We start from the raw sequence: 12,895 nt of genomic DNA on the forward strand, positions 1-12,895 counted from the left end.
CCCAAATATACTTAAACATAATAGGAAAGCATATATGATAGGTATACCAGCAATAAACAATTAATTCAAGTAAGGGAACCACTTGAGCATTTTTATGAAGTACAAATAAACATGCTTTCACACCTATACATTTCATACGTAAATCATATCAAATAATCTAAGTTACATGAATGGATTTATACACATAGCTAAGGTAGTTAAGAATCTTATCTTAAGACCCATAAAAATATAATTTACCAACTATTTACTCATTCAAACATTTTTACAAACACTTCGACTACACACTACAACATACATGACGTATGTTGGTCATAACACGTATTAGGGCAAATCCTTTCACCAAGGAGTTGTCACCTATACAATAATCATATATCCACGACGAATAATCATGGCAAGCATGAGTCCAAATTCCATACTCATTCAAACATTTCAACAAACACATGGAATGCGTTATAAATCAACATAGTCTATATATAAGCATATGTGCAGAAAACCTCGTATCTAAGCACATGTGATAGCAATCAAGCCAATCATAAATTATTACTAACATTGAAAGCCTTGAAAATTATAACCTAAACATTTATAGTCTGCATCTTTCGCCGGTAAACGAGTTTCGAACTCAGTTTGTATGTCAAGTCTTTGTCTACGACACGATGGCCACCTATAGCATGAAATAGGTTAGGTATTTCATCACTTACACTATTTGAAACCCTAAAATAGATTAGGGTTAGGTTTTTTTACCTAAGAACAGAATCAGAATCACCGGAATAGCAATATAAAAGTGGTAGTTAAGCACATGGAGCGGCAGGGTTGAATCCCAGGAACAAATGCCAACTCTCTCTCTCTCTCACTTTCTCTCTCTTTCCTTCTCTTTTCTCTCCTCTCTCTTAGGGTTTTCCAAATTCATATGGAATGAGAGAGAGAGAGGGTTGAAGGGGATTATATAGGCCTAGAATTGATAGGAATGGCCCTAAGGCCATGGTATACTTGAGTTATAGCCAAACAGTGGTCGTTTCGATCCAACGGAGCTATTCTGGAGGCTTCCTTTCTACATGCGGTCGGACTTAAGCTCCCTGACATTAGATCTAGGTCAAGATAAGTTTTCAGTCGGATCGGATTAGTGGATCGGCCGTGGGGGACTAGTTTCAGTTCAACAGTCACCGGTACTCGATCAGGGTCACAAGTGCACTGACATGTGTTAGAAATTTTTACTGATCCGAGGGTATAATTGGGTCAGAATCTAACGGTCTGAATCCTTAGATTCGGCCTGCAAGCGAACGACTCAATTCGCTTAAGTTTCAGTTCATTTCCTAAAGATATTCGCATTTCTCACACACTTTGCTTCGGGCTCATGTTATGCGTTTCTGGATACCTTTAAGACTTGATTTCTGAGATGGTTGCCAAGTCCAGTAAGGCGGTCATAACCGTATAGATTTGGGGAAATCGAACTTTCGACGCGCGGTCCAGGTCCAATACATAGTTTCGATGTGCTCCCAAGAGCAACTGGGTTTTAAGATGAATCTTAAGTTTCGGGGTAATATGGTGTTAACGATTCTACAAGTTTTGGGTCTTGTAGTTCATATTTAAAGTGGTTCAAGCTAATTTCATAACTAATCTAGTTTAGCACTTAATTAATTTTGTCTAATTTCTAAAGGAATTTGGTCCTTAGAGATTTCTGCCTGAGGTGGTACTCGGGTCTTTGTACGGATTTTTTTCGAGGCGTTACATCAAGTGAGCCAAGTCAATCGACCATCGAACATGTCGACAAATTTACAATACAATATGGAAATTAGCCAACAACGATTATTATAAATTATAATTGTTTAACCATTGACTAACGACAGCGACCTGGCACTCTAACTTATTGCCAGACTCAATACATACTTGGCATGAGATGAAAGAAAATTTCCATGCTCAGTTCTTCTCCAAGAACAGAGAAATCACTATCACCGATCTCACACGTTTTCGGCAGCTGCCTGGAGAAACATGTGAGAGCTACATCACACGGTTTAAGCGGGCGAAAAGCTGCTATAAGTTTGTCATGACCGAAGCTGAATTTATACAACTCACACAAGACGTACTCGAATACAAACTTTATAAGAAATTCATAGGAACAAAGTTTATAGATTCGTATGACTTGACCAAAAATGTCTCTTAGTATGAAAATCTTCTGGAAGAAGGAACTAGCCAAAAGAACTTGTCATTGGGACATATTACAATAACCTGAATTATGAGATCGCAATTGCTAAAGTGGTGGATAAAAAGCCTCTAGTATGTTCTGCACCGGTCAAAGCAGAATTGACTGCTTTGGTCTCACAGAAGGCTCAAAAGGTTTACACCTTTAACATCATTGGAGCTGAGGAAATATTTGACATCTTGTTGCCATAAATTTTATCAAAATACCTATGAATCAGAAGAGACCCTTAGCTGACGAGTTGCAAAAGACCGAATACTGTAAATGACTTGGAGCTCAGTTTCATTCAACTAACAAATGTGTTATGTTTATAAACGTCATTCAGGATCACATCAACCGCGGATTGCTGAAGTTTTCAGAGAAAGGTGAGGAAGCCATGTTGATTGATATTAACCCGTTCCCATCTAACCTTGAGGTCAACATGGTCACGGCTAATCTAAGAAGTCATTCGTGGTTGAAGGTCAAGGTTGGCCCAGGCAATCAAGGAAAAATATCACGACGACCAACATGGGGTCGGCGTTGGCCCTCTCAGTCGAATAATAATCGTTCGGATGCCGTTTAACTGGCCGGTCGAGGTTCATAATGGTGTGACCGATGTGCTCTAAGGACTGTTCCTAGGTGGGGATCCTCCCAAACTAAGATGGAGAGGTTGTTACATGGCTCCTAGGCCACTCAGAGGGGATGTCTAACATCGATTATAGTGGATGGCTCCCAACTGCCACTAGTAAGTCCAACTATCGAGCTAAAGGATGGTCAAACCCCCAGCCACTTGATAGGGAATATGGAGGCGAGTCATGCACCCGAAATTCCTAGTGGTGCTAGAAGTGCTAACTTGAACTCAAAAGCGTCAATGATAAAGGCATCAGGTCGTAATAAGAAGGAAGTCAGGAGAAAATGTAAGACCTTCTCAGTTAGAGATAGCTCCGCCTAGACCCTTCTAGAGAATTCTGGTACTTGGGGGTAGGTGGCAGTGAACACAATAGAAGCAATACTTTCTCCCATGTTACAAAACTAGGACTTAGACATTCTCGACCATACTAATTGGTTGACGAGTCCAAAGAAGGAAGACAACTGTGGTAACTTGTCAGACTATCACAGCGAGGAGTGTTTCTCGGTGGATGAATGGTTGGCTAATGAGCTATCATCGACCATTGAATCTAATGTCTAATGTCTTAAACATGTATGTAATAGATTTTATTAATATCATCGACAGACCACTCAATCCTACTAAACAGATGTCAATGCCATCGACAGATGCTCAATCCCATCGAGAAAATTTTTAAAAAATCTAGTTGATTACTGGAGAGTTTTGAAGGTTCCTACTCGATGGTATCGAAGGATCTTTGATGTCATTGACTGGTCCTCGATGGTTGTCGATACCATTGAAGACATGCAAAAAATTACATAAGTGCAAGATTTGTTTTCTATTCCAATTGGGTAGTATATATACAAGGTGTAATTGGGATTAGGGAGAAGATTAGGTCTTTCTAAGTTGTTCTTAAGGGTTCAAGGGCATAGGTAGCGATTCTAAAGAGATTCAAGGAGTTGTTCGAATCGATAAGATCTTTTATCTCTTGTAATATTGCTTTCATAGTGCATTACTTGTTGTTTTATACCGTAGTTTTTTTTCCGCAAGGATTTTTCCATGTAAAGTTCGGATTGTCTTCTGTTTGAGTTTGTTTATGCGATTATGATTACTTTGCTTGATTCCTCTCTATGTGCTTCTGTGAGTCCCAACATATACATCATGGTGGGATCCACATAGCCCCTCACATGACTATCGGTCTTTAGCCAGGTTCACATGGAGTATGCTGATCCACCCATAAATTATCAAAGGCCATTTCCACGAAATTTGTGTGCTTGGAAGCCAAGCGGGACCACTATGATGCTTTTAACAACTCCATCATGTCGTTTTGCCAGCTCATTTAAGAACATAAAACAAAAAATGATGCAGATCCAAAACTGAAGTAGGTCACACAAAAGGAAAATGTAGGGATTGAGCAACTACCATTGAATTTTTCTGTTCACTTCAGTGGAAATGTCCTTATGAATAGTTTGGATGGCATGTAATTATCAAGGCGACCAAGGAAGGTTTTAATGGTCGATGATAGCTCATTAGTGATAACATGCTTAAGGTTTCTATCATATGGAAAACTTGAGTTTTGGATCAACATATATATATATATATATATATATATATATATATATATATATATATATATATAGATATATATATTTATTTATTTTTTGGTCTCATGTCCCAAAATTAATAGAAAAAAATAAGATTGGGTGAATTTCTTAAGAACATCACTGCCAGCCTAACTATCTTACAAGCTCAAGAACTTTCTGCAATCTACATCCCAAAATATCCTACATTGGAAGATCATAACTACAAATCTTAATCATTTTTTTCTTTTTTCTACCTTGACAGTCTGTTTAGGGTTCACAAATTGCATCGATCATATTTTTAAATATCATTAATTCATAGGGAGCATGTGGAAATTTTGTGGCCTAACCGAGATGTCCGTTTGACATTGTGGTCCCAATGAAATGTTCATGTGGCATCCGCTCCATCTATCAATTTTGATAGATTTTATTAAAACATGAACTCAAAATGATGCATATTCAAACACAACTAGGCCACAACAGGCGAAAGAGTAGGGTTGGACATGCCATGTTGAAACCTTCTTAAGACAATTATGATGTTTATGTGCCATATAAACCATTCATAAAGTTACTTCGTCATGAGTGTTGTACCTTATTTCTGACCATTCTTGAAATAGTCAATTAGAAAAGGACATATGTTATTGCATAAGAAATATGTAGCAAGTGAAAGATCTTTAGAGATATTTAGAGCGCTTTATATGGAATTACAACTGGCACTGATATAATGATACATGTCATGTGATGATGGGGCCCGATTAAGGCATCTAAAAACTGGAGTGGCCGAGTGAAAAGAATGGTTAGAGAAGGAAGGATCTAGAAAACCAACGTGTTGACAAATCAGCTGTCGTAACCATTAATTAAAGAAAGAAACATTGGAGATATGGTCATAGAAGAGATCTACAAATAACAGAAGGATTAAATGAAGCAAGTCGTCTCACACCAAACCAATCAAATTATCTTTCCTTATCATAGGTTAACTCTATCTTAAAAGTAGCGATAATCCAATAACAATAATCTTTAATTGTAATCCATTAGTAGTAATCTTTAGCTGTAATCCAAGTCTACACTCATACGTTGGACTATTGTTGGTTTCAATACAAGAAATTCATCTTTCAGAAAGGCTTCTTAAAGTTGCTCCATGTGACTGACTGTACGTGCTTCCATTTTGTTTTTTTTTCCGCTTATAAAAGTCCTTTCGTTTGAAGGTGTCATGCTTCAAAATTTAGTACCCGAGTACGGAGACTCTGGTCCTGAGTTTTTCAGTATGATCTTAAGAGAAATGCATGCGTGTTCTCATTAAGGTTCACATTCATTAATACACAAATAATCAGAGTAACATATTTCAACTTAGCGGATCCAAAACAAAGTAAAGATAATAAAACCCAAAAATATAGGGTTAATAATCAAAATATACAATTCCAAAAGTGGTATCCACCCAAATGAAAATTATACAAATCACAATAAATTTAATATATACAATAAATATAACTACCAAAGGGATAAAGCTACAATTTTATCAGGGTGCCCCAAGTGCACTACCATTTGGTTCTATTCCTTAATCATTTGTATATGTCCAATAGAATGTGTCAATGTCAACATAGTGAAGAAAATATCCCCAAGATTATGCTCAAGAAATTTTAGTGATAAGAAGTTCACGACAAATACAAATTTTTACATGTAATACTCTTAAGCATGTTATCACTAATGTACAAATACTAGGAAAGTTACACATGTTATCAATACAACCAAGCACAAGTAATAATGGCATAACAAAACAAACTATTTTCTAATCTAGTTGTTAAGTACATTAATGCTATGATGAAATAATGCATAATCTTCACAATCCAACAGTCCCTCAACAAGCAACTTTAACTCATATTTCGCAAATTGCAAGCACTTCCTTAACAAACAACTCCAACTTTTGCAACTACTTATCATAGGATATGCATGATTAGCCAAATGATTATTAATCTTAATTCATACAGTAGATTGGCAAAGATAAGATATCACCTTTATATCATAAGTCATTAATTGGATCATGTAGCTCATCGCAGCACATAGCAGCTCCTCATCAATGTCCCTTGATCCAAATTAAAGCATCTCCCACTATATCTCATAAATCAATAATTCAAAAGCTATGACATAATGTCCATAATATGTAAATCAATACGGTAAGGGTCGTTAGCCAAATACTAAGTATGAATAATCAATTCAGAGGTGTAAGCTTGTCTCTCAAAACTAAATCAAAACAAAAAAAAAACTCATTACTCAATTCTATTCACGCCTGAGTCATTCGAACGGTACTCTGGCATGCAACCATTTGCTGGGTATTTGATGGAAGCTATTCGAACAACAATTTGTCACATCCATTAATGCTCATTAGTCACTATAGGGAGTTTCGTCACCCTAGCATAGGCCGACAACTCGAATACGATGTCACATATCACCATCTCGGCTCATGAGTCTTTGTAAGATCGTAACGCATTAATGGTTATGAGTAAACTTAAATAAATGGTAATATACATTTTATCGAATGTTATACAATCACCAATAATAAGAATGATCGAGCCCTGGATTAATATGATGGAATCAACTATGGAGGACCCCTAGATTACTCAATGGTTATGAGTAAACTGGCATTGGATACAAGGCATACCATGTAGTTCCAATTACTGTTGATCATCCGTGTTCAACTGCAATTGGCTGTATAAGTTTGGGATACCCACCCTAAAGTAGGCTATCCTCTTATTTAAATAATTTGCAGACCTTGATCTACCACAACAACAATTTGAATTTATCAACTACATAAACATAATTAGAAGGAAATACTATACCACAGCAAGGTATGCAAATTGAGCACATATATGAATTAGCAAAATCAAACTAATATCAATACAATCTGACTTATATTAATACATGACAATTTAACACATGTACAATTCAATCTACATCAACACGATTGAATCTACGTCAACATTTCCTAACATTCGACATCGAAGAGTTCAAATATTAAGAGTTTCATATCACTCAAGCATTTCATTAAGCGTGTTATTAAGTAAATAGAAAATAAAGACATTTAATCATTCTTAAATCCCAAGTAGAAGCTTGAGGGTAGATCTTCACCTTAAAGTAAAAAATCCTCAATTCGGATGCGGCTCCAGCATCAAAATTTTACGAAAAGTGATCTAAACCCTAATTCATCGACAATCTCATTGTTAGTAACTTAAATTATAATCTAATTAGACTTTAATCAATGGTTAAGGATTTTACCTAACTTAATTGGAGGAAACCCCAACTCGATTTGATAAGTCGGGGCCCGGAACTGGCGTACAACAACATTCACATGGGGCCATGCTCAAATACAACTTTCGCAATAGCATGAACCACTCCTAATTAATTGGTGAGACCTTAAGTCCTAGCATAAACAAATCCTAGGATTAAGGTTTTAAGAAAAACCACAGATTCATATGCAACACTGGAGTTATTATGAGGTTTATTCAATTAAACCTAAGAATACTTAGTTTAAGAAGTATGATTCATTTCGTAAGTCCAATCTCTAACATAAGGGATCCATCAAAGGATTTAGAAGTAGTTAGAACATCAATCGATGGGGAGAGAAGTAATGGGTGCACAAACCCTCACAACTGGCACCCACCTTCTCTCTCTCTCTCTCTCTCTTCTCTCTCTCTCTCCTCTTCTCTTCTCTTCTCTTCTTATGACACAAATTAGTATGGGGGCAAGGGGTTGTCCCTATTGGCCCTTTTATAGCACCAGCAGTGGTGTAAATGATCCTAATAGCCAAGTGTTAGTATATTAACCCTATGAGAGGTTATTTCTAGCTGTTGGGGTCCAATGGGGGATATACGAGTTAATCTACATCGTAGTTGTCATGCCTCAAACTCAAAAATCGGGCTCACAAAATTGTCGATCACCGAATTCTGTACCGACAGCCTCCATAGTACCCCATTCTCGGCTCCCAATGCTCATACGCTAGATTCCGATCCTAGGATCCTACAAGGAGGATTTTCCTACGTACATTTATCTCTTAAGAAGCATAACTGTAAGTTTACCCAAATCACAAAGACAACATCATCATCACATATCCACTAATATGAATAGTTGAATACAGTGCTGAAAGGGAAATATACATATATCAAAAATCAAAGCTCCATAAGACCACTGCACGCTCTAAGCTCAATGCTACTGCGACCTAACGCCAAATGCACGCATCTATCATGCAAAAGCTTATAGAAAGCTTAGAGGGTTGTGTAAGTGTGTACGTAAGGTAAGTGTCAAGTATGCAATATCAGAGTGATGCGGAAACATGTTAGTAAGTACATAAATACCATCAGCCTTATCCAGGCTATGCAATGTAAAAATATAATAAGCCAATATCATATATTAAGGAAGTAATGTAGGTCAGCTATACAATGCGGAGACATAGTAAGTCAAATATTAGATACCGAGGATGTAATGCAATATGCAAATCCTGACGAGTCAGTCATATCTAGGCCATATGCATATAGAAACATAGCAACCCAAAATGTCATATACCGCGGATGTAATGCAATATGTGGTGCGAATGAGATGACCAAGCTGGGGTGTGAAGTCGGGATGATAGTATGTAGTGTCGCAAGCTATAGGGTCCATCACAAGGAACTTCTATCCAAACCAGTCTCATACCTAAATTTGGATAGACAACCTTAATTTGGTAAACTCCTGATCTCAGGTAAGTCACACGCCCCAACCAAAATCTAGGCCATTACGAAGGTACACAATAATTAGTTGCGCACCACTAGCCCAAGTGGATAGTGAATGAATAAATGAATGAGTAAAATACTGAGTATGCAACTCCTGCTCAATAAGTCCACATATCAATATTGTACATCTCTAGGATCATCACCGGGGTCTGATACACTCTACACGCGATTGCCGTCCACTGGACATACAACCGTGCAAGTGGAAGAGACCTCACTATCCGCTTGGCTAGTAGTCAACTAATATCTACCCGTTATGTCGATAGCGGATCCATTTACGAGCTGGTCAAACTTAGCCTAGCTATGCCCCCTATCCTCGGGCTGGTTAGGTCATACCTCCTTCTAACCGATCACGACACAGTGAGAGATGTGGCCTACTGGTATTCAGCACTCGGGCGCTCATGTATCCACTCGGTCTAGACGTTAGAGCGTCTCCTGACCACAGAGGTTTAAGGACTTTCACCCAGGGACATCTATGGCACCCCATGTAGAAAAAGATTTTCGGTGTCCCATCTGACCATCCACGATATGCCTGTGGAGGCCAAGGCCCTGATGTCACTAGAGCGTACAGTAATCATATCACAAAATGTAAGATGCATGAGTCACACAATCCAATCATGCATCAATCATACGCATACCATGCTCTCATGTGGGACAACTCCGCCTATCAGGGAGTCCCATGAACAACCTGCCCTATGACATATGCAATAGTTAACCACATCTTATAACAAACATACAGATGATGCTTATGGGCATGTATCATGATGTTATGTTGTGACATACTCATAATTGGTATCGATAACCGGCACCGATAATCAACATCGATAATCAGCATCGATAATCAGCATCGGCCTCGATAATCAGCACTGATAATCAACATCAATAATCGACCTTGATAATCGGCACCGATGATCAGCATCGATAATCGACACCGATGATCAGCATCGATAATCGGCACCTATAATCAACATCGATAATCGGCACTAATAATCAGCATCGATGATTGGCCTCGATAATCGACATTAATGAGAATGGGCCTAACAATGCCTAAGGGAAGGTCACAATATGGACATTTAACCAACATTGCTCCCAAGGAGTGGCCCACATAGAGCCTAACATATAGTGGGCTCATGACTTCACATAAGGGCCCAATACACATCTCATTGGGCCGTAACACATGGGCTTCAAATACATCACAAAGGGCCGCATCACATGGGCCTAATACATATCACAATGGGCCTTATATAAGGATCTTATATACATCGCATTGGGCCACACTCATGGGCCTCATATAGATCACATTGGACCTCATATAAGGATCTAATATACACCACATTGGGCCACACTTATGGACCTCATATAGATCACATTGGGCCTCATACTTAAGCCTCATATATATCGCATTGGGCCACTTCCCATGGGCCTCGAATACATCACACTGGGCCTTATTACACGGGATGCATATACATCACAATGGGCCTCAAATACGGGCCACATATACATCACAATGAGCCTCACATACGGGCCGCATATATCACAATGGGCCTCAAATACGGGCCGCATATATATCACAATGGGGTTCAAATACGGGTCGCATATACATCACAATGCGCCTCAAATACAGGCCGCATATACATCACAGTGGGCCACATCTCATGGGCCTCAAATACATCACAATGGGCCACAACCCATGGGCCTCAAACACCTCACAATGGACCTCATATACGTCAAGTGGGCCACATCACACGGGCAACACCAATGGGCCCACTGACCTATCCGGTCCATATATACCAATTCATCTATTTTAGAGCATTTCTCAAAAATGAATCATATCGAAAGATCATCTGGACCATACCACAAATAACAGTGGAGATAATGATTTCCACTGTTTAATCCTCACAGGGCCACCATAGCGTTTATTTTCCATCCAATCTGTTCATATGGTCATAAAGACCTGAATTAAGAGGAAAAACAAATATCATATTCATCCAGAATTTCTATGCTCCCGAAAGGATTTCAATGGTGGACATTCAATCCCTCACTAGTTTACAGTGTGGTCCACCAGATAGACGGTTGGGATGAAGTATGTACATCAGAGGTGGGTACCACCAGATGGACGGACGGCGTGGATATTTCTCACATACATCACGTGGGACCCACAAAATTTGTTGCCGAATACAGGAACTATATAACTGGTGTGGTAGACCAGTCAGTCAGCGCCCACCGTCCAGATGGATGGTCTGGATTACAAGTGGATGGACGGCGATGATAAAACTCATACGCCATGTGGGGCCTCGTCCAAATGGACGAACGGGTGCGGATGTACTCCACATACATCATGGACCCACGAGCCTTGCTGTAGTACAGCAGCTATATAGCTGCTGGAGGTATTCCAGCCATTCCACTTCCAAAGCAGGCGGGTCCCCACGTGGGGCCCACCACATACATATATATATATTATATTATTACTTCTATTTTTATTATCATGTATTCAAACGTCCAACTCTGGATGTCTTTCTTACGGACGGTCTGGATATGGACCCCATGTGGGACCCATAGTTCGGATGGTCTAGATGACCCACTGTCCAGGGTCTGGAAGGTGGAGTCTAACGGACGGCATATATAAGATACATAAATCATGGTGGTCCCACATGGCACCTTCTAAAATGGACGGTGTAAATATACAAAGCATACATCGAATGGGCCCCACCTCCACACGTGCAACATGTATGGAGTGGGTCCCACACGGACGGTTTAGTGTATAATAACACCTCATGTCAGACCACAACAGCAGCATTCGCTGCGTGAGATACTCCAGCCAATCTGCATTAATCCCATCGTCTAGAGATCGGACGGTGAGGATACAACACATGCATCATGGTGGGGCCACACGTGTGGCCCACTAGCCTCAATCAGGCTAACCTTTGTACTCTCCCATCGTCCAGCAACGGATAGTGAGGATGGGACACAACTCGGTGGGCCCTGCAGATGCTGGCCCAACCAATGGATGGTTAGGATATAGCACATGTCCTGGTGGGACTCAGGTCAGCGTGGCCCACCCCACCCAGCATGTATGAAAGACATGAATCATGGTGTGGTCCACACGGACCAAGCTGATATTTGTAGTTTCCCTCCATCTTGGCTAGCCCAAAAATGGGCAGCAAGGCGAGCCCCATTCGCTGGACTTCCAAAAAATCTGGATAGTCCAAATTGCCGATCACATCAAGTGGGCCACACACACATTATCACATCATAAAAGAAAGAAAATAAAGAGGGAAGGAGGGAGAGAGAGAGAGATGTGAGGTGGGGGAGCTCCGCCACTATGAGCTCCCCTAGATGGGCCATATACTACACATACAACAAGATGGGTCCCAAATCATGTAGGCCCTGTAACAAAATCATGATCTAATACTATAAACACCCACCGATTTCACTCCTCCTAGGCTCCTTGGACTCCTTAGCTCCTAGGTTTTCCCTTTGATGGAAGATGATGATGATTAAAGGGCTAGGATGGGAGATATAGGGGTAGGAAGTGGGCCACACCTAGCTTCTCCTCTCCCTTGGATGTTTCTCTCCTTGGGGTTACTTGGAAAAATGGTAGAAAGAATGAGAGATCAAGGAGATGTAAGGAGAGAGGGATGAGTGATGGATGGTATAGGTTGTGTAAAAGAGAGTTAACTTGGGGAATGGCTTGTGTACTTAGGGATGAGATAGAGTGATGGGTTGTACTTTGATTGATTAATGTGATGGGTTGTAGAGATTCTTTCAAGATTCACAA

The sequence above is a fragment of the Magnolia sinica genome, chromosome 10, assembly GCF_029962835.1.
Source record: "Magnolia sinica isolate HGM2019 chromosome 10, MsV1, whole genome shotgun sequence".
In the NCBI taxonomy this organism is placed as follows: Eukaryota; Viridiplantae; Streptophyta; class Magnoliopsida; order Magnoliales; family Magnoliaceae; genus Magnolia; species Magnolia sinica.